The sequence below is a fragment of the Heliangelus exortis genome, chromosome 23, assembly GCF_036169615.1.
Source record: "Heliangelus exortis chromosome 23, bHelExo1.hap1, whole genome shotgun sequence".
Taxonomy (NCBI): domain Eukaryota; kingdom Metazoa; phylum Chordata; class Aves; order Apodiformes; family Trochilidae; genus Heliangelus; species Heliangelus exortis.
The window spans coordinates 7,358,438-7,382,091 of record NC_092444.1 but is presented as its reverse complement, the minus strand read 5'-3'; the positions used below and the strand labels follow the sequence as shown (position 1 = coordinate 7,382,091).

Here is a 23,654-nt window from a genome sequence, read left to right as displayed (position 1 = left end):
GAGCGAGCCCTTCTGAGTTTAATTCAGAACAGCGAGAATATGGAAGAAAAAAAAACCTCAAAAATCACTACAGAAGAAATCAGACTGAGAAATCTAAACCATATTATTTCAGTCTTGGATTCTGCATGGTGTGTATCCAGGTAAGCAGGCAGGCACTGCTAGCTAGGTGATACAGCTTAACATCCCATCTTATCTCTCATCTATGAAAAAATACTTCCCCAACTTCTCGAGCACCTGTTAAACACATACTACTCCATCAAGATTTTAAATGTTCTAAATTGTTCCCGTTCAATATTATTTAATCTCAAGTATTACAGTTTTTTTAACCAAAGTACTTTATATTAACCTCTACAGTAAATTTTCAGACACTGGCCAGATAATATCTGACAACTTGTAGTGAAATCCAGGACTCGGTAACCTGAAGCACAATTAATTTGCCACAAGCACCAAGCAAACTGTTCTTGATCTTTGTACAGACAACACCTTTGGTAAACAGACAGCAGCAGATCTTCAGTATTTTAACAAAGAATGTGTAACAGGAATATCAAGCATATGTTCCAACAAAGAGAGCTCTTTAATTAGTGCTGTATAATCTTATTACAAGTACCAAAGGTTTCAGCAGACTATCACATCTACTTTGTTTTTCTAGATAAACAGAAATTTCCAGCACTGCTCTCCAAACACGTTTGTTAGGTGATAGGAACAAAACAGGAAAAATCCAAGACGACCATAAACAGCTTTCTTCCCAGCACCTTAAAGCCTGCATAGGCCTGGTCTATTGAGTGATATTATTTCATTTACTGGAAAGAAAACCATACATCAAGTTTTGTATTACACAGTTATAAATCATTGTATTTTATACACAGAAACATAATTTTACTTTTTCTATTTTATTTTGAGATTCAAGCATTGCTATGCTTGATATGTACCTTGAGCCACTTGCTATCAACTAGGGTGTATCAGCTGAACAATTTAAACAAATTTAAATGGAACAGAACCAGACTTACTGCACTAGTTTTCACTACAAATATGTTATTAGAAAATACTTGAATTGTGCACATATCAAAGCAAGAAATAAATGTGGGGAATTCTGCTCAATGCTGTTTATGGAGTGAACATTTCTGCTTGGTCTTATAAATCTCAGTACTGAAGATAACTAAGCATTAACTTCTAAGATCTCTGCATCAATAAGAAGGCACATTCACATCACCTCCTGGACACTTTCAACCTTGGTGCTTTGACTCCCTCCTAGCTCTCAATTGTTTCAATAAAAACCTCCAGAAGTCAAAAGGGTTGGACTGAAAACAAGGAGCTCTGATTTTAGAAGAGAATACACCAGGGCAGTGCAATTTCTCCAGTTCTTGAAGAAATTCCCACATTCCCACCCAGCAATGGACACCTCAGGTGGTGGCTTGCAAGGCACAGCATCTGGACAGACACAAGCACACCACAATCTCCAAAAACATTTTGGAGCTCAACAGGCTGCTCACCAACCCTCAGCAAAAGGAGTGAAACACACCCCGTGTGGCCACAGTCCTCCCAGTGACATCCCCACCGTGAACCCTGAGCACAGAGACTTCAGTTTCAGAGCAGCTCAGCAGCAATGTCAAAGCACACAATCAAAAACTCTTCTGACAGAGCAGTGCTGGAAATCTGTTTGGACATTTCACAAAAAAAAAAAAAAAAAAAATGCAAAACCCACTCAGCTTGTCAAGTTTTGCAAGTAATTTTAGATAGCCTCTATTTATTGACAGATTTTAATAAATCCCAAGGTGTCAGGATAACCACAGGGCACGTGGTACTGAACAGAGTTCTCAGATGGTTCCCTAGGTCTAGCCCAAGGCCTGTGCAAGAAGGCCAAAAATGCAGTAAGAAAATAAAGATGTATAGAATTAAAAGGTCACCTGCAAGAGTTCAGCTGAAACTCATTCTTACCAAGAAAGAAAATAACTGGCATCAGCTGTTGGGATTAACCTACTGCAACAAGAAAAAGCAAGGCAAAGGACTAAGGCTCTGCCTCCCTGTCACTGATGTCAGCTTGGAGAAAGGCAAACGCCCACAAAGCCAGATAAAAAGCCTTGCAAAATTTCTTATTTAGTCCCCCCTACTCCATACAGCTTGATGCTTTAATAAGGATGAGCAAAATCACCACTGATACCTGAACTGGTAAAATATTCACAGCTACTTTGACAGACAGCATGCAGGAGTTTCCACAGAGAGGTATTTTATTTTTACTTTTATTCCCCCCCTCCCCCCTCGTTGGAAGGTGAAGGGGGGCAGGGAGGGAAAGAAGAGCGAGCTGAAAATAGTGACAAAAATCTTTTTTTAGTTTTTAATATAGGACCACATTACATAAAGCTAGAAAAAATTATCTAATCCATCTAATTACAGATAATTAATATTTTCTTTTTTGGGAGTGCTGGCAGGCATTCCTGCAGTTTTCAAGAAGACATATAAATATTCTCATCTGAGATAAACACGATAAACATAACTGGAGAGAAATTTTCATCAAACCCTCCTGTTTCTCAGACCACTGCAAAAACACACAGAAAAAAATATCTAGCAATCTACAATTCTACTAATCCTTACAACACAGAGAAATTATTTTTCTACATACAGAACCTTTAGAAATTCCAGTGATTTGACACGCTGAAATTTTAACTTAATCAAATAAACTCTATATAATAAAGTATTCTATATAATTGTATACTTAAATAAAAATACACACTTATAATGAGGCAGTCTCATGCAGACTACTTTCAGAAATGAACTACATTTCATATTAAAATGGCACAGATTTTTAAACCCTCTTTTCCCCTCACTTTATTATTTGCTACTATTTTTTCCCCCCTCATCAAGTTCTAAATACCATCTATGAAAATAACTTGCAGATTTAGCCTATCTTTACCACCTTCAATTACAGAGGCACCTTGTATGTTGTGTCCTTTAAGCTCCCTCAGTTCACCTTCTTCAGGTCTTTAGCCTCATTTTCCCTTATCCATTATTAGGATCCCACAAGAAAGACAGGACAGAAAGAGCAAATTTTAACCCTTAAGCCCCACCAAATAAGAAATACTAAGCTCTTCAAAAGGCTGTGACAAATGACAAGAATACCTCGTATTCTACAATTCTTAAGACAAAAATCTTTAGAAAAAAATCATAATTTTAAATCAATTCTACCAGAACATTAAAAAAAAAATATAAAAATCTGAGATCTTGCTATTAGCCAAGAAAAGCTCAGACTCCTGAAGAAGTTCCACAGGAACCATCCAGATGCACCCTTCCAGCCCACGCTGGGATTAAGTTGGTCCCCCATGAAAAAGGGCTCTGCTTATTTGAATAACCTTGCATTTATCTGAAAAGTGCAGGCCTGGATAATTACCATGGGAGAGCTAACAGAGGGTAACCTATTCCTTAACCCAGAGCCAGGTCTGAACATCTGCAGCTTCTGAACCATTCCTGTTCTCAACCTGCTGCTGTTATTTGTACTGGATTTCAACATGACTTAAACCTGGCATCATCCAAACAATTGAAGTATTTGCTTTAAAACTTAGGCTTTCTCCAGCACTTATTCCTGCTTCCTGTCATTCCTTAATCCCTGCCCCAGTGAACTAAAATGTCAGTAATTAGATCAATGTGCAGCATTTTTTATGGGATCCTTATTTTCTGCCAGTTTAAAATTTTGAAAACCAAAAAACTCAGCGCTCGGCGCTGAAAATCTTGGACAGAATTTGAAGCCAAGATTCCCGACAAATTCCATGAAAAAAATGTAGGGTGTTTTTTTTTTTTATATATTCAAATTATCATGTAAGCATCTAATTCCAGCACCAGCAGTAACACTGAGTGTAAGATACACACAGCAAGCAGCCCCAAATCGTAGCTGTTGCCAGGTGGCATGTATGAACTGTCACGTCAGTACTCCCAAGCTGGGTTCAAGAATGAAGATTCCTGAATGTCCAAAAATAAATATATTGGGTAAGGCAAACCATACCCCCTATACATAGCACACACACGGGGTTCCAACTGCAGTCTTCCAGAAAAGCAGAAATGTATCGTTGTATTTCAAGAGACCAACAAATTGTAACACGTTCTGTGCCACTAATAAATGCAACGAGCACAGGCATTTAATGCAAATTAAAATAGTGTTATTTGTTAGGAACACATTTTAGAAGGTCAGCTGCTAAAAGAAAACCCAAAAAATCAGGCCAACAACATCTTATATTTATGTTGCCAAAAATACTTTAAGTGTTTTGCTTTTTTTTTTTTTTTTTTCCCAAAGGCTAACCCTCTCCTTTCACTCTACTTAGAATTCTTCTAGTGCTTTAATAAGAATTCAGTATTCTGCTTCAAAATCTATTTTGGAATGTCCATATTTTTCTACTAGAAAGCCTTCTACAGTCATTTACATGGATTATTTTGGCATCTAAAGTTAAGGTACTGTTCATAGCCAGTTCACAGCTTTAAAAAACCACTTAATGTTCTGCTGAACTACCAGTTGGCTCAAGTATCTATGGATTTTGCATACATTTCTCTTTGGTGAAAAACAAATCCATGCTCACAAAACCCCCAGCATACTCGACACCCTGTGAAGAAATAATAAATTGAGATACTATGTTAAATAGAAACACAGGGGAGCTTGGGGGTGTTTTTGTTTTTTATCACGACCTTGGCTAATACTAATTCCAACATTATCAGTGGGGAGAAAAAAAAACATTTTGAATGGAATATGTATTCTTTTCATTTTCAGACTGCACTTCAAGCAATCAAGAGACTCCTTTAAAAAAAAATCCCCTTTATCTTCAATCACACGCTTAGGAGACGTTGCATTACCACAAGCCAGTTGCTTTCAAGGTTATACATTTTTCCTCCAACATAACCAGGAAAAATCTGTAAAAATACACCCAGAATAGTGGCACGAGCAGAATCCTCACCTAAGCATAATTCATCCAGTAGAATTCACTGTTTCTCATCTCAACTTGCTAATAACAAACCAGCACTAAATGCAAGTCTTGAAACAATGCGGTGCCATATGGCTCCAACTGGATATTAAAATTGAGAATATCAATTACCAATCCACTAATGCTGAGAGCCAAAATCCATGGACAGTAAGAATTTAATCCAATTCACTGACTAAAACATGAGCCAAGCCTGACATGCAGGAGACAAATCTACTGCTGCTTGCACAGAGAGCAAGCAACTTCAGGTTTTTTTTTTTTATTATTGCAATAACTACAAAACTAACTAAATGTAGCACTTCTTACCAACCCTAACTACAGTAACAGGCAGCACAAGCATCCAAAAAAGCAACACAACTTTCATATGAACTGGAATCTTGTTTCACACTGACTGGGAAATCATAACAGAGTAACTCTTTAAGAATTAACAGTTATAGTTGTTGTGCACAATATCAAACTGAAGCCTCCAAAGCACAGGGAAATCATTACACGATTCAGCAAATATCATCTTGCTGAATTTCAGGAAAAGGCCCCCTACAAAAGGAAAAGTTATGTATTTCTACTATAACCAAGGGATCCTTTAATTGAAAGATTTTCTTATTCCAAGTACATTAGTTCAATTGTTCTAGGTTTAAAAATTTTAATAGCTGTAGAGTACTCATTTGTGAATAATACCTAGAATAATGCTACATAAAATTCTACACACTTACTAATTATACAAAAGTTTATTGGTTTGATGCAAAGAGGAACTGTCACTAAGTCTAAATTTTAAAACTGTCTGGCTAGGATTTACAGTGGAATTCTAACTTCATGTGTTGTGGAAGGTTTCATGGTGCTGCATAGGACTAAAGAAGGATAAATGCCATTTACTTACCCAGTACAGAAGCCCACTTCACCCTAACTGCTTTCCAACCATGTACTTAAAGGTCAGCCTAAGTAGGAAAAAAAAAACACCAAAAAAAAACCAAAAAAAAAAAAAAAAAAAAAAAAACCAAACCAAAACACACACACAAAAAAAAAAAAAAAAAAAAGCAAAAAGCCACCCAACCTGTGCAGTTTAAGTTCAACAGCACACTAACAGTACCACTAAACAAAGCTTTACATTTTATTGAACAAGTATTCTTAATTTAAAAATTGTTCCTGGCACACTACCAGAGAAAAATGCATTCAGCTAATTTCAGAGAGGCTTTATTTTTTGTGTTAAAAAAATAGTAATAAATAATAATTCAAAAACACTCATTAGCTCTTCTGGTTCCTAGCTTGCTGTAGTATGGACTACAGCTGGGCTATTACAGCAACCTAACAAACAACTGATTATACATTAAGTCATAGATAAACAGTGCTAAAAAGGTTGATATTACCAAAGGTCTGGAGGTCATTAGAATACCAGAGACACAACAAGCATTTCTTCTTTTTCTTGCTTGGTAGTGTATTATTTTAAGCCTGAGTTCATTATATCAAATATTAACCAAGCTATTTTATTTAGGCTAACAAAGTTAAGAAGCTTAGCAGTATGGTGAAAAACCATAAAAGTCACAAACTGGAATTACATTTTACTTAAAAGATACTAAAAGCCACGCATAAAAATCTTTAGAGATTTGTATTGTCATTTTAAAACACAGTACTTCAGACACAGAACTGTTTTAATACCCACTAAACCTTCCTGATTCTTTCCCATAAGCAGGACAGTTACCTAAAGTAATTCCAGTTCCAAAGCAGTTTTTAAAGCCTTCACAAATTATTAGCATTCTGAAGAAAATAAGAGACTTTTTTTGTGTTACAGAGTGAGAACTGCATGCACAGGGGCTGACAGATACCTGCCTAGAAGAGAACCAGCAGCAGCCTTTGTGTACCTGGGCTCCAGGTTAAAATACTGATTTTCAGCAACAGGCTTAATAAAGACCAAGAACATTTTGATGGTATTAAGCGAGCACCACAAGGTAAAAAAGAAAATCATGTCACCCCTTTTATCCAGTAAGAGCCTATGTGAACATTTCAATAAAACTATTTACTCCTCCCACCTAGTTCCTATCTGGAGGAGCTCTCAGGAAAAAAAAAAAAAAAAAAAAAAAAAAAAAAAAAAAAAAAAAGGGGGAAAAAAAAAAAATCAATCAGGAAACCCCCCCCCCACAGATTTCTCACAACTATCTTCCAAATGCTCCTCCTGTCCCCACCCCCCCCAAAAAATAAGAAGAAATTGAGGAGAACAAGAGGGTAAATGTAGTATACAATTACGAAATAAGATCGAGTTTGGCGAAGCTGTGGTGAGGAGGAGTTGAAAAATGAGAGCTGCCTTGCTGCAAACGCCATCTTGTTGCAGCTACTGGGCCCAGGCACAGAAAGATCCATTCATTCACAGCAAAAAGAAAAATCAAACACACACCCTGCCTAATTGCAGCCACCAAAACAACTGCACTATTATCACCCCTTCCCTTTCTCCCCTCCTAAAGCACACAAGGGAAAAAATATAAACTCGGATTTATTACTTTTAAAGAAATTTAGATCTTAAGGTTCTTCGTTTCCACACATGCATTTCACAAACACATCGACAGCACTAGGTATTGATTCACATCCTCGGCGTTGAGCAGATCAGCTTAAAATATGGGATAAATCTCATGATTAGGTGCAGATCATTCACGGCACCAAAATGTGTAGCTTTTCGGTCTTAAATCACCTCTCCAAGTTGAGCCAACTATTCTCAAAAGCTGTTTCAATAATCAGTTAAGCCTTACGTTCAGTCCTTTCCTCCTATTTTCTGCTATGGAGACAATACAGAATAACGTGGCAGTCGGCATCCTAGGAGGGATCCCTTATTTAAAATAATGAACCCCGACCATGACTTTGATGGAGAATAATGAAATATCACATTCGTTAAAATTTCAGTTCATCCACATGAATGATAAATTGACATCTTACAACAACCTCTATATCATTCTCATTTTCTTCTGGACAATAATTTTTTTTTTTTTTTTTTTTTAATAAAACGTCTCATCTCTTTCATATTTACATACAAGACTTTACACCTCTTCATTTGCTACAAAGCTGTAAAATTAAAAATCCTACACCTTTAAATATCCCTTGGGTGGATAAAAAAAATAAATATTGAAACATTTTCAGTAATAGGCTGGGAATTGAAACGGTATTTTTAACAACGTTTCCGAGGAGAACACTCAATTTTTCTATCGTAGCAAACACCCTCCATGATCTTCATTATTTCTGCTACGGGCACACAAAAATATGCAGCACCGTAATACATGGGGGAACAACAAATACGCGGTCTGAACCCATCCTCGGTTCCTCGGTTCCCATTTTGAAGAGAACAAAACCTCCTCTACCCCTCCCTCCCCCGGCAGACACAGCCTGAGCCCCACCGGGGAGCCCCTCGCTGGGCTGGGGGCTGCTGGACGCAGTCTTACCCTGTTCGTCTCACCCCCGTCTCCTCTTAAATCAGTTTTCCACCATTACGGCAGCCACACCATAGCTTTTTTTTTTTTTTTTTTTTCCCCTCTCTCCCTTGAATCTCTCTCCAAATATTCCCTCTGCCGGCTGGATCGCCGGAGAACCTCGCCTTTTGTATCTTAATGCGAACAAGAAAAACACCCCAAGCCGCCTCACGGAGCCCACCACAGCCTCATTATAATTAAAAATGGAACCCCGCAAGATCCCAGGTCTCCTCCCTTTTCTCCTGAAAGCTTCCAAGAGAGAATCAGACCCACCCCCACCTTTTTTTTTCTTTTTTTTTTTTTTTTTTTTTTTCTCCTTTTTTTTTTTTTTTCTCTTTTTCCCCCCCAACTACAAACACAGTTCTTTTTTAGGGGAAGCTGGAGGACCGCGGAGGTGGGTGGGGAAGCGCGGGGGAAGGGGCTATTTCCAACCCCGCCATGCGAAGAGGTGGACAAACCCTGAGCCGCCCTTCTCTCCTTGCGGGGGGCCGTGAAGAACGGGTGGGCGAGGAGGAGGAGGAAGAAGGGGCCCCGGCAGCGGGGAAGGGGCCCACCCGGGTGCCCAGGCGAACCGAGGGAGCGGCGGAAGGGGAGGACGAAAGGAAAGGAGAAGTGCGGCAGGCAGAAGGAAGAGCGGGGGAGGGGAGCGGAGGATGGGGCGCAGCCGCGCAGAGGAAGAAGGAACCGGGGCTGAGGGGGGGGAGCGGGGAAGATGGCCTCAGGGTGGGGCCGGGGGGCTCGGCGAGCCGGGCGATGGCGGGAAGGCGATGAAGCTTCTGTGAGGAACCCCACACACACACACCCCGAATCCCACCGCCCCCATCCCGCCGCCTCCTCTCCCCTCAGCCGGTTACCTGCCCCGCCGGCCGCTTCTCATGAACCGGGCCGGTACGTCCGTCGCCCGCGGCTCCTGCTCCGCGTCCCGCCGGCCTGGGGAGGAGGAAAGGGGGGGGCGGAGGAGGAGGATGGGGCGGAGGAGGAGGGGAGCCGCCCGCGCTCTGCCCGGCTGGTCCCGGGGAGTCAGAAGGCGAGAGAAGCGGCGAGGGAAGCGGAGAAGGGTGGGAGGAGGAGGGGGGGGGGGGGGAAGGGGGGGTTATGTCGCTGGGTCTCGACTCCTCCTCACACGCCGGGTGCCCGCTCAGCTCCCCGCTGCCATCGGGGAAGCGAGAGCCTGGGCGCGGTTAACCTTCCCCCCCTCCTTCCCTCCCTCCCTCCGCCCCGCCCGTGCTGCCCGGCTGGGAAACCCCGGCTCGGCTCGGTTCGGCTCGGCCCGTCCTCCCCGCCCCGCCGCCGGCACCGCCCCGCTCCGCTCCTGCGCCGCTCCCACCGCCGGCAGCGGGCGGAGGCCTCGCAGCCCCGGGGAGGGGGGGGGGGGAACGGGGACGGGGACGGAGCCGCCGCCTCAGGGGGGGCTCCCGCGCGCTGCCCCCCTCCCGCCTTACCGCGCGCGCGGGCAACGCCCTTCCAGTCAGTGAGGGCGGCGGGAAGGGGCCGGGCGGCTGCAGCCTCCCCTCAGACACCTCCCTCCTTCCCTCCCATCGCGGTTCGGTTCGGTTCGGTTCGGCTGCAGCCTCCCCTCCGGCACCTCCCTCCCTCCTTCCCATCGCGGTTCGGTTCGGCCCCGTTCTCCCCATTTTTCTCCTCCTTACCTCCCACCCTCACACCCTTCCCCAGCTCCCCCGAGCGGGAACAAAGGCCGCGGGCAGGCGGGCCTTGGGAGGGTTTCGCTTCTGCCCCGCCGCGCCCAGGCTGCCCCTGCAGGCCGGAAAAGGCGCCTGGCGTGAACAAAAGGGAAAAAAAAAAACCGACAAAAAAACCACCAGGCTTGAAAACAGACCCCCCACAAACGACGTTATTTAAGTAGAAGATCTCTCAGGAAGAGCAGGGCCCGGAGGAGGAGCAGATCCCCCTTTACCGCAGAATGTAAGAACTCTGGACTGTAGAACACAAGTAAGGGCTGGGGTGAGGCCCAGAGGTCTTAAAATGTGGGCTAGAAAGCAGTAAATACCTTTGTGTGACCATCTTTCCCTCAACTTGACAACGGGAGACAGTTCAGTACGTTTACAATTTACTTTTCTAACGTTGCTTATAAAGATACTTCTAAAAGTTTCCAGAGCCTTCTTTTCATTTTCTCACAGGATGAGCATCCATCTTCGTTCTAGAAGGCATTGCAGAAATGAACAAACAGAAAATAAGGGAATATTAAAAAATAAAATAATGCAATTTCTGTTTTACAGATTGGGCCTTGTGTAAGCCAGGCAGGATAGATGTTACCAAGATGGAATCATTTTGTAGCAGCACACACATACTAAAATATTACTTTATAAAGGAAAGTAAGTATTCATCCTGTATTACATCACTTTGTCTATCCAAGAGGTCTAAATCTGGCAATTTTTTCTCTCTGTTTAGAGGTGATATTACCTTACTACCCGAGTAGGTATACAAAAAGATTAAAAACTCCACAGCATTATGATGAATTTTGAATAAAAAAACCTATCCAGAAAGACGATGTAGTAAAATAAAAAAACAACCAAACCAAACCAAACAAAAAAAAAAAAAAAAAACAAAAACCAAAACCAACCAAACAAAAAAACCCCAAAGAAGGTTAAAGAGAGCAGTAAGTTTCCTGCACACTCTCACTATAGTGGCTGCTTGCTTCTCCAGAATTTAAAATAAACTGTAACTTGCCATCATGCTTTCTGGGAAGGTAGGTGTGGTTACCTGTAATTAGTAGGAGAAAGAAGAGGTTTGCCAATTAAACTGCAGGAAAGTGGGTTGGCTATTATTCAGGTTGTCTGTTATGAAAAAAATATATAGATTCTAGTGTGGTTTAGCCTTTGTTTTATAATAATCAAATGCTTGCTTTTAAATAGCCTGGATGCTGGACGAAAGCTTTAATTCCTTGTCCTCAGATTTACAAATTACAAAACAAGAAATTTACTGAAACTAGAATAAAGGACTCTTGAATTATAGTCCCAAATTGCTCATATTCTCTTCAGTAACCATGGGGAGATAATTTCTGTTTCACCCCTGAAAGAAATTTGCATGCACATGCCTTGTGGACAGCAGTTACCCCATTCAAATCTGTGGAGCCACATGTGTGCAGTCTGGGGATGTGTGTCAGTGTTCTTGGGGCCAGAAATTCATCTAGCATTCCTGTCTGCAAAGGACTGATTTAATGTGTGTTTCAGAAACACCACAAGTTTATCACATACTTGCACGTGCCTTATCACACAAATACTGTTCTTCCTTATAATTCACTTACGTGGTTTTAGTAGTGGGACAATTGTACTTCCTAATTTTTTATTTTATTTCTTTTTTAATAAAATAAACATCTTTTATCCTCTCCTGGGAATACATTTTTTTTTCTTGCATTCTGTTTTCTATGCATTTGTTGTTTCATGAGAGCTAAAGGGAATTTCTGTCCACAGGTCTGTGCTCTGCCACCTCTTTAAATCCACAGAATTCAGGTAAGGAAACTTCACTGACCCAGTTTATCCACACTGGGTACAACTACATGTACACTAATGCCTCCACCACACCTATTCTTTTGTAAAAATACAACTGTTGCAGCAGTTCCTGTTCCTGATCCAGTGACTTAATTATATCTAATTCTTCAGTGAAAAAAATTGATTGATATATAGTTATACAGAGGGATTATGAAGATTGGAAGTGGTTGTTTACAGGGTGGAAGGTTGTTTCAGGTGGGGTGGGTGGGGTTTTTTAATTTTGTTTTGTGAATGTCACTGGACAAATCAGTTTTACTGCATTTTAAATCCCTCAGAAGTACCACACATTACCGTGTGCAACAGTGTTTAATTCTGATACCTTCATACAGCCTTGTGCTGGGAGCAACATTATCACAAATTAAAAAAATAGAAATAGATGGGAAATGTAACATACAACTTCATAAAATGGTGAAGCTTCTCAAACCTGAGGCTTCCACATGGTAGGACTAGGTCAGCTGAGGCAAAAATAGAAGTTTTTCTCTCGAGGCTTGGTTTAGATCTAAAGAAAACCTCTCCTATAAGCAGGCTGCTCCACAGTTCTCAGTTGCAAAATTTCTAGCACCTTTTTCACAGTCAGCTGATTTTAACCCCTTTGTAGAGAGTGTACTGAATTAGATTAATCTTTAGGCAGTTTCACTGGTTTGTGTATTTCTTCAGCTGCTTCAAGCATGATGACAAAACCATCCAGGATCTGTCATGCCTGGCATGCTCCTGGAACACCCGTTTTTGCAGCCTGCTCTGCCACTCAAACCCGAGTGTTACATCACCGCTGTAGCACACTGGTGGTGAGGCTGGGAAAACACATTGTTTCAAGCCTTTTGTGGAATGCAAAGAAGTTGGTTTGTAGAATGAAAAATGGCTGTCTCAGAGTTACTGTGAAACTTTTCCAAGCGGGGAACAATTATGCCATGTGGAATTTTATACTGTTACCATCTCCTGACTAATATGGCATCTCTGGATGATTGCATGCACATCAAAAGTGGTTTTATAGCTCTCAGCCTCCAGGCTCTGCTTTCACCCTTGTGTGTCTGTGACTGCCATCAGCAGGTAAAAAAAATGCTTCTGAAATACGGAGTTGTGAATCTTGACAAACAAAAATGCATTTTTCTTCCCTCCTCTGCAAAGGTCTTGCACTGCATAAGAGGGAGGGAGTACTTCCAGGGACTGGGAGTCCTGGAATGTACATGGCAGTATCTTTAATTGGAAGGCAATTAGCAATACAAAGCTGCAGGGTAACAGTTGAATTTTGAGTCCAGTGGCTCATATGACAAGTAACTATGGTGTGTGATGTCCTGTGGAAGCTGTGGAAACTTCACCTTAAAATTAGCTTGTTTGTTTTTTCCCTTTGCTAATCCACTTGTAAGGCAAATTGCCTCTCAAAGCCTTATTGCATTATTTAGACACAGTGAAATTTACCCGTTTGATGATGCCATAATGCAGACTGCAGTACTGTTAGAGGCATCTGTGTCAGGTCTTTATCAGTGTAATAGTTAAAAAGGCAAATGCTGCTTTTCTAAGGGTGCAGGATTATGAAGTCTCATTCAGAAGCAAAAAGATTGAATGCTTGGTGCATAGTCCTGAGAGAAGGTGCTCAACAAGAACAGCAAGGATCTAACTTTGTCCCCAGTGTGCTAATGAGTATGGTTTTATTTGCAAAGGAAATGCCATTGCACCTTATTTAGAAATATAACATATTAATGTTTTATTGAATGTCTTGGCAGTGTTTTTGTAATTTCTTGGAAAGTAATTCCTTTTGCATACAAATAGCATTGTTACTGCAGTGTTATAATCAAAATTTACATATTGTTATCTGAGAAAACATACTGCATGGTTCTTATGATAACTCATGATGCTCCTCGACTCTGGAAGAACAACTGTCACCAAACAGGTATAAGTCATGCTTTCTAAAGAGAGGGTGAAAAACAGGAATTCTCAAAATTGCATAGCTCCAGGTGGTATAAAAATACTACAGAAGTAATAAATAATTGTTTTGCCCACATCTCTACTTGTCACTTCCCAGGTGAGTGCTTCTAATGGACATACCAACAATAACAACATAAAGGAACACCTAACATTCCAGAATCACACCAGCACTATTTCTCATCCCAGAATATCTTGTCTGCCTTTGTATACTTTGATTTCTACAGTGTGCATTCTATTAAAAGTGTAATCCTGGTCTTGCCTGAAGTTTTCACTCCATTTGGATCCAAAAGCAATGCAGAACCCTTGTTTCTCCTGTCTTTCAAGCAAAACTAAATGAAACCTGTGAAGTGTTTCAATTTCAGCTATGCTTCAGTCCATTGAGAGAATCAGGAACTCGTTTTTAAAGATTATTATTTTAATTTAAAAAAAAATAATTCAGAATGGTTCTAACTGGCTGTTATTTGCCTGTTAGAGAACACCTGAGTGAAAATCATGGCTGCTACTTTCTGAGGAAGGACCCAGGTAGCAGATTATCAAGATTGTTCATTAAAGAGAAGGAAAAAAAAAAAAAAAAAAAGCATACTGAATAGAAATACTCAGTGAGGCCAGGCAAAGGAAAAAGTAGGAGTAACTCAGTCTCCTTAGTTACATTCTGCATTCTCACAGTTCCTTTCAGTTCGCCTATTACTGTGGAACAAAAGAGTTATTTTAAACTAATTCTGACTGATATGTTTAGCATACCTTGAAGCAGTTTCCAAAGCCAAAAAATATCGCTGTTCTTGTCTTAGACAGAGGAAACTGATGCATAACAATGTGAAATTATTTAGCACCCAGAATTTATGGCAAGAAGAGAGATGAAACATTAAGGTTGCTTGAACCTGCACCTGGTACTCCTTGCCTTCGGAGCCACGGTGGTGTCCTGTGACACCCTCCTTACGTGTGATACACGTGTGTAACTTTGTCATTTCTGGGTATCAGTGTTCAAGAAAATAACACAAGATCTCTCCTGGCAGTAAGCTCTGCTCTGATTTTTTCTGCATGTGCAAATTCTAACCTTAAAACATATATGGGTATCTTAAGGTTGGTGCAAGCCTGTGTGTACACTGTTTTGGAGGAGAAGGGGGGTTTGGTGATTTTTTTTTCCTACACTCAGAATTGTGTGAGAGCTTTTTGTCCATGTGTTGGGGATTGTGCAAGATCTTGTTCTGTTTTTTCCCTTCATATTCAAGTGTGTGTTACTCGTTCACTTTTTTTTTTTTTTTTTTTTTTTTTTTTCTGTACCTTTAAACTTGGCAAGCCCTAGCTTGGGTTTAATTCCTTTGATGCTCTCAGCAGAGAGCCTGCCCTACCTGGGCCAATGGATATTTTTTCCAACAGATTGAAATCCCCTAGGGGCATGGCACAAACACGGCTGGCTTTGCAGTGGCTGCAATCACAGCAAGCATTGCTAGGAGCAGGGGAGGATATAAAACAGAGCATGAGCATCTTTTTCAAAATCTCACATCCTGTATGAGCATAGGTTGTTCAGAGCTGAGGTGGAACTGAAGAAGTGTACATGGTATTTAGAAGCAATTAACTGTAAGCTTGTTTTCTTAGAGCTGACATTCTGCAGTACACACACGTCTCTAAAACGACACACATGCATGCACACAACTGACTGCACACCTGCAAGTCTTCCTTTTAACTAACATTTCAACTGCATGACTGCTGGTTGAGCAGCTTGAGCTTAAAGCCTAATATTTCTCCATGTAAAGGGACTTTTCTCAAGGGGGTTATTGTCTTGTTGGGGAAATAAGAAGAAAACAACTGGTACCCTGGAGATACTTAGAGTTTAGAATCCACACTGAGAATTCAGCTTAGCTACTGAACTTTCCATGATGTCAAACACATCAAGCCTGCAGTGAAGTTTGCCTGTAAGAAACACCTCCAAATATCAGAAAGAATTTGCTTACCTAGCTGTGTCAGATTTTCCTACATAGCATTCTTCCATCCTTGACACTGCAGTTTCACAAAGCAGAGAAGTGTGTGTCCTGGTGAAGAAAGTGCTGGAATTACTGTTGAGAGCACTGTTCTTTTGAAGGGCCCCACTTTAGTTCATTGCTGCAGTTGCAGGAAATCTTCAGTGTTGCTGCAGAATGCAGAAGACAAAAACTGCATTAATTAAACAAAAAGATTTGGAGTGGGGGAACCTGCACCATTGTTCTTGCAGGATCTATGTTTAATCAAACAAAGCCTGTTTGTGATACAGGAAGGAGATAAGGCACCCTTGGAAAATTCAGTAGTCATTAATTGCAATAGGTAATAAATAGGATCAATTATGGTTACATCCTATACCTCAAAAATAAGCATTTATTTGGGAAAGTATACTGGGACTGAGCAAAATAGTGATTATCATGGGAGGAGCAGAAGGGGTGAAGCTTCTTCACAGAACCGAGATGCAAAAAAACAAGCTAGCAGAATAAAAGTGCAAGTATTTAGGACCCCTATCTGCCTTGCTGCTCAGTTGCTGCTTGTAATGAAATAATTTGTAGCAAAGGTCTGCACTGGTTGGGTCTCTAACAACTCAAGTCCTTTGAACAAGAGGAGAGGGTAAGCTCTAATTTCCGAAAAGAGAACTTTCTTGTGACCTCTGGGATTCTGCTACCATGAACATGCCAAACCTCAAACCACTTGTCAGCCAAATCCTGATTTTGCAAAACCCTTTCTTGTGAGCACCTGTTAGGAAAAAAAAAGTGCTTATAAAATACATGTTTCCAAGCAACAGAACAAAACATACAGAAAGTAGACAGCTCTCAAGGCACTACCCAGAGGAATTGACAGAAACAGTTGTCTAGTTAGCAAAGGCTGGTTTTCAGTGGCCAAGCAATACTATTCCAGGAGCTCAGAGGAGATTTTAAGTTACATGCATGTATGATATGCAGGAGTTTTATCCCTGTCTTAAGCTGGTTGTAAAAAAGAAAAAAATACAACAGCAAATACCATCATGAGTAGAGAGGTGAACATATGCTCCAGTCTTGCTTCCCATGAGCTGGGCAACTTCAATTACTCAGCACTGAATAAAAAGGAACATGGATACTTTCTTATACGTTCATTAAAAATTTATAAAGCAGTAACATAACCATTTCATTCCACCTTATCCCAAGTATCCACAAATCAGCTTAATACAAATTCCTGAGTTGAAATCCATAAAATGTACTTTTGTTCTTTAGGTGCTGACTTGTATTTCTTAGGGCAATAACTCCCACTGACAACACTAAAAGTAAGATATGGGCAGCATTGCTTTTATGTACAATATAGACCTTCCCATACTGTGCATTTCAAACATTGTATCCTAGCATCTCCTTAGTGCTAACTATTGTTTATGAATGTTGTCATACTTTAGCTAACTTCAGTTTCTTCTTATCTGTGCTTCCACTTTCTTTAGAACTCTTCAGCTCTCCCCAGGAGTGTTTGCTTACTTATCTTGTTTAAAGAAAAATCCATTTATAGTTTATCCTGCCTGCAGAACAGTTTTGCTTAGAGTTCCCCCATATTGCACAAAAGAAATGGACTATGGCTACTTCAGGAAGATGGGCTTGAAAGTCCAGAGTGACACTATAATATAATCTTTTGAGCTTTATTCTTGGCTTAGCTGTGGAGGCTGATTTTGAATTAATTATTTAGCTCCTTTGTTTTATATGCACCAACAGGGAATCAACAGACCTCCCTCAGAGGAGGTTGTGTCACACCTCAAACATTGTCATTTTCCTAGCATACTTAACAGACACTTCCAGAGCATTGTTATCATGTAGTTTACTTTTTTTTCCCCTCACTCTTTCATTTTGAGGCTCAAGCTGAACAAGGGGACTCACTGGCCTTCAGCCTGCAGTCTAGCAAATTGTTTTTAGAGGACACTGAAGCCTAGATAAAAATACAGGAAGTGAAATTAGCCTATTATAATTAGTGGCAGTGTAGGCATTGGCTTGATCCAGGCCTGGGTTTCCATAGTTTCTCTTACTCTATAATTGTGGCAGGTTTAGATTATGGCTAAATTTCCCACTGTCATCAGTAAGAGTTTTGCCTTATTCACTGTGGGAATGGGACTGAATGTCAAGAATATCACTCATTTTGATCCTATTTGCTTTAGGGACTAGGTGCAGCTTTGTGTGCAGTTTCAGAGCACATCTCAACAGTTCATGATATTTTGGGGATTAAGTCTTGTTATTAAGAACCACTGTCTGCTGTGCTGCCCACCTTGAACACTTCAGCTGAAGGTGTTGGGTAGAATCACAAACTGCTCCCCACTCCTGGGTTTTCACTCAGCACATGCAAGGCTTAAACATGTTCCCTGCCATTCTGCATATAAGGAGGTGGAGGAAGGAAATCTGGAGAGGAAGCTGAACTTCCTGTGCCAGAGATTTTACACTGGAGCCTTCCCTGAATTCAAGACAATGTAGCAACAGCTTAAGAAATTAATCACTAGAACTGCAGACATGCAGGATTTGAAGGCAGACAGACAAACCCTTCTGTATCCACACCTGTGATCAGGGATTCATGTGTAAATTCATGAAGAACAATCTGACTCATTTTTGGACCTAGCTGTAGCCTCTTCCATCCCCCAGCCCATCTCCAGATTGATGAGAAACTCCCCTTTTTTTTTAGTTTCATTTCTCTGAAAGTTGTTTCAGATTTGTGAAGTACCCAGTTTAGGCATCTGTGTTAATCATGGGTACATGGGTAAGAGTCTCCACAAACTGAGATGCAGAAGAAACAGGCACCAAGTGGCCATCTTGAAAGTCTAGGTCTAAGCAGAGGAACAGGGGAGGTGAGATGTAAGAAGGGCTGTGTGTAACAGAGCTACTGATGAGCCACACGTACACACTTACAGTTTAACACTTTGTAATTCTAAATGGATGAAGAAGTCACCAAACTAATCCCATAGATGCTCAAATTACACTTATCCTTTTTGTTCCCCTGTTGTTTGTGTTGATGTGTGTTATCCAGCATCTTACACATTAATTAAGGGATTAAAGCATAGAAATTTTGGGACATAAGTTTTCTACCTACAATAGTGGGATATGTTAGGAAACAGAGGTAGGAATCCATCAGAAACTTTGATTTTTCTTTATTATTATAGCATAGCACTACACCATGGGTTTGCAGTATCACTAGCTAAAATTCACCTAAAAATAATGAGGGCAAATATTTTTTGTCAATAACTTAGGATTTCAGTTGAAACCTGTGGAAGCAAGGGCATGCTCAGATGAAATATGGTTTTCTTGTTTGTGAGAATGATAAACTAGAAAAAAGAAATATTTCTTTCTTTCTTTTTCTGGCCTGGAAAAGCATTATTCCTTATGTTCTTTTTTTAATCCAGGCAATTTCCTGTACTTCTAAAGCAAGATCTCCCACAGGAGGGGTATTTATATAGCATCTTCCACCCAAAAGCCCCATGCAAAGCAGTAGGAAACTCGCATTTATTTTTCCTGCTTCCAAGCAGCTTATCCATTTCTGATTAAACAGTTCATGTAGCTGCATCCCCTTTCTCTCTGCTCTTTGTCTGATTTCATCGTGCCAGTTTTCTCACCATTGGGACACAAATGAGCAGCACACTGAGCTGAGCACTGTCACCACACCAGGGTGTGAGCTCTGTCTCCCTGCACGAGGTGATGCAATGTCAGCCTGGGGACTGCAATAAGGAGCCTTGCACAGGTAGCACCAACAAAGCCTGCAGCCTGCCAGCACTGTGAGGAGGTGAACAGAGTGACTGGGTACCTGCCTCACGTGGTGATTCCCACTGCCTGCTTCATGCAGTTGTTTATTCTAGGTCCACATTCAATAGAAATAATACATTAAGTATCACACTGGAATTCAGGTGAGATTCCCCAATGATTTAGGCGAGTTGAACAAGAGACAAGATTAAATAATTTGATGATTAGGTGTTTGAAGCTTCTGACATCTGAGCAGAGGACAAACAAGCTGGTGTTCTTTGGCCTCAGGAAGAGATGGTTATGTGTATAAATACCTGCATAAGGAATAAAGAAGGCATAATAAATGAGGTATAAATAAGGCATGAGGAAGACAGAGGCAGACTTGTCTCAGTGGCAGCAGCTGACAGGGAGAGAAGCAGTGGAAACAAGCTGAAACACAGAAATATCTGAGTGGAATTTCATAACAACCATTTTTACTAGTCAGACACTAAAAAAAAGTTGCTCAGGGAGAAATTAGCATCTCCATCCTTCAGGGATTCAAAGCCAGAGTGGACAGGGCCCTGAGCAAGCTGCTCTAGGTGACCTCTAGGTGAGCAGGAGGGTTGAAACACATTATGTTCAAAGCTCCCTCCCAACTCTGCCATCCTGTAGCTGTTTGCTGCTGGAAAAGAGAGGCAAAGACACTGAAAGTGGTACATGTATAGACCCTCGGGGTACCTGTGGTAGAGATGGAGTCTGTTACACTCCAGAATGTTTCATGATGGAAATATAGCCCTGGCCATTAACACAGATTTTTTTTTTTTCCTTGACTATTACAGTGTAAATAACAAAAGATACACTTTGTTACTTTTCGTACAGTCCAAATCAGTTAAACATCATTATTTTACAACAGGTGTAGGGGACCTTCCATCAAGATGAAAAAGGTCTAATCTATATCTGCAATTTCAAAGTAAGGAATGAAAGTGTGTAACGTTTTTTCCTCTAAATAATCTTCCCACAAAATTTAATTGACTTCCTCTGTGTTGCCTTCTAGCAACTTGTCTGAGAAGTGCCATTCTCGCAGGTCACTTTGGCTGACTGATGCCACCGTGTGGAAGAACAGACAAAGCAGCAGCGTTCTTTGTCATGTTCAGGTCTGGGGTGGTATCACTCGGGTCATTTGATCGGGTCAGCAATTTTGAAAGATAAGCTTCATTCTCAAGGCTGCTACCATCATCTCGTCAGGTGTCTCGCACTGATCCTGGGTCTGTCCTTTAAATTTCTCTCCCCTCTGCTTCTTCCTCTAGCCCAGAGTGTTGTAATGGTGGCTGAATCCAGCACCTGAAGCCCAAAGGGTGTTCTGAAATCTCAGTTTGTTTTGCCCGAATTTCTCCTCTAGATTCCCCCCTTAAGAGGGGGAGGGAGCAGGGAGGTTCTTTCCCCCAGCTTCATGTCCCACACAAAGTTCATCATGCTCTGACAATGTCTCTGTATTTCATTATAACAGGGCAGCCCACGCTCAGTGGAGTCATCCTCAAAATTCTCTGCAGATAAGGTAGTGCCCCAGTCCCTGTTCCACAGACCAGGAACAGAGGCCAGCAGGGACCAAGTGACAGTCCCAGGCTGAGATGGGAAGCCTGTGGCAGCTGAGATGGGTTTCCCCAGTCAATACTCCCACCTCAGGACCACACTTCCTCACTTGTGGGAAGGAAGTGGCTTGTGCCACAAACTGAGAGGATGGGAGGAGAAAAAACAATGCACACAGAGCTCAGCATCAGGCTCTTTGTTTGTTTCTTTCTTTTCTGAACTACTGGGGAAAGTAAGGTAAAAAAGTAGTGAGTAGAAATTAAGCATTTTAATGCAGATTCAGGCATTTCTAGCTTTGAAATAGAAATTGATTTTCTCCTTTCTCCAAGTGTCCAAAGTGAGCTTTGTTACTCTAAAAAGATGAGAACTGCTATTTAAAGGATGCATTACTTCCTACAGCACCATTTTTTTTCCCCTTGGTAGGATAGAAAGAGCTCTAGCATTGTATATTCTAAATTCTGACTGACCAGAACAAAATGTTTTCCTAGTGATGTGGTTTTGCACCTCAGCTTTTTTGTGCATTGGTTTGAACCTTGGGATGCCATATTTCATAAAAAATTTATTGTCTTCTCTATTTTTGTAGAGCACAATTCCCCTGTGATACTTTGTTTTCATAGTCTGCTCTGAATGTGATTCAAACGCTTCTCTCACAGTTTGCATTTTCATTGTGGGCAAAGAACCTCTGCTATCTGTAGCAAAATTAGTAAATGTCTCCCTTAGCAAAAATAGTTCCAGTAGGTAAAGATGATTAGAATCAGAGCCAGGAGACAGCCAAGAGCAAGAATCTGGAAAGTGATTTTATGAGAGCTCTTTTATTCCATAAGTGAGCAGGTTTTGCTCATGTGTCTGAGCATCCTGCTCATCAGTACTGGCAACAGCAGTGATGCTTTCCCCTCAAAAACTGCATCTGATCAGGCTGAAATGCAGTTAAAAACCAAACAAACCAAACCTTCTTCTAACCTGCTTGGGGGCAGCAAGGCAGACAAAGGCAACTGCAAAGCAGAAAAAGAAATGCTTTTTCTCTGACTCTTACAGCACCAAACCCTATTGATGCTTCACTCTGGATGCTGCAGGTTTACCACTTAATACTCTGCAAAGATTATAATGCACCGATTATAAAAGCCATTCTAGAGGTACCACTTACATTGTTAATGAGCTTGGCTATAAAGGGATTTGCAACCTGAATTTCACGACAGAGCCGAGGTATAATTTTCTCTGGGCTATAAAGCACATGAATTATTGAGGCAATTTACTTCCAAGCCTGCATTTTTTTTTTCTGAGCACAGTGCTCACGATGCTTGCGTGTGTGTGAGAGGAGAGAGACAGGGCTGTGAGCTGCAGACACTGATGTAAGCACCAGCCTCTCCAGCAGCACATCTCCCCAGCATAGGCTCTTTCACACAGCCAGCAAATAACAGCAGAAGAAAACTAGCAAAACAATCATTTTGGACAAATGGGAGAAGAAAAATTACAAGCTGAACAGTGCCCAACTCAAATTACAATTAAAAATGCCCTTTGGGTAATTGCAGAGAGAGGCTTTTCCTTAGAGATGTTACAGAGCTTGTGGGGATATAATCAGGTGTGAGTGAACTTAAAACAAAGAAGTTCATTTTAGCTTACCATGCAGTAGTGTCAGGATATCATGGTGTCCTCTTCCTACACACAGTGTAAAACTGCCCATGGGGTGGAAGCTGGGTACTAAGCCCATTTTTATAGACATTAACAACAAGAAAATCTGTTTTCCTCTGGCTTGCCTAATTAAACAGAAAAGGCCCAAGTGCTCATGGGCACTCTCTTCCATTCTGCTTCCTGGTATTTAGTGCTATGCAAGGCACATGGGAGCAGTGTTTCCAATCTGTTGCTCCTGCAGATCAAGATTAAGGAGACCTCCCTTTTAATTGTCTTTTCTGACATTAGTTAATTCAGGGGTCATTTTCCCTCACTGTGTCTCCACATTCAACAGGGACTGATGAACAGAACTTTCTACACAAATATAAGCTGTTCTCAAGATGGGAAGAAAGCTCTTAGTTTGCTGCAGGAATTTAAACAGATTTTGTAAATTCCCTACATGTGATCTCTCTGTCTGGAGGGATATGACTTCTGCAATGCTATCAAGCCAAAGAAACCTGTTAAGGGGAGATGTAAATAATGAACAGCTGTGGGAGTAATCTGCCTCCTCACAATCAGAGGGCCAGGGCATCTTTGATTAGCAGCTTTTTGTAAGGAGTCAGATGATTTTGATAAAGGGCTGAGACATCACTTGAAAACATTGTGAGGAGCAGACTGAGCTGCTTTTGATGTGCAAAGAAAATTCTGTGTTCCTGCAGGCTGGTTAGTTTATTTTGGCAAGTAGTTAATGTTTCAATTGATGAGCCTGGGCAAGACATGGGATCTTTCCTTAGGTGTCAGGGAGAAAACACCAGATTATGCCCTTCAACATAGAAAGACAGAGGAAAAACTAAGTGTTTTATTCAGTATGATGTGTCAAATGACACTTGCTGCCTACATACACATGGAAACTCAGTTCCTCCAGTGTCAGTTACTCCCTTTTTACCTACTCTGTACTTT

At 41.1% G+C, this 23,654-nt stretch overlaps 1 protein-coding gene and 1 long non-coding RNA gene across 7 annotated transcripts in view; one reads left to right on the top strand and one right to left on the bottom strand.

Annotated features, from left to right (window-relative positions):
• The window catches only part of GNB1 (G protein subunit beta 1), a 32,954-nt gene extending 23,561 nt beyond the window's left edge, over positions 1-9,393 (bottom strand). For 3 of the 6 annotated variants that reach the window (XM_071767067.1, XM_071767065.1, XM_071767072.1), the window contains exon 1: positions 9,253-9,393. The gene's annotated coding sequence lies outside the window, so the exon portion shown is untranslated. Of the gene's footprint in view, positions 1-8,856; positions 9,069-9,252 lie in introns of those variants that run through there. The other 3 variants (XM_071767066.1, XM_071767073.1, XM_071767069.1) reach the window with 2 other exon arrangements.
• Positions 9,394-10,978: 1,585 nt separating this feature from the next.
• On the top strand, positions 10,979-14,842 carry LOC139806852 (uncharacterized). Its single transcript, XR_011730375.1, has 2 exons — positions 10,979-11,868; positions 12,565-14,842. It is a non-coding gene; the product is annotated as an uncharacterized lncRNA (long non-coding RNA).
• Positions 14,843-23,654: the final 8,812 nt, after the last annotated feature.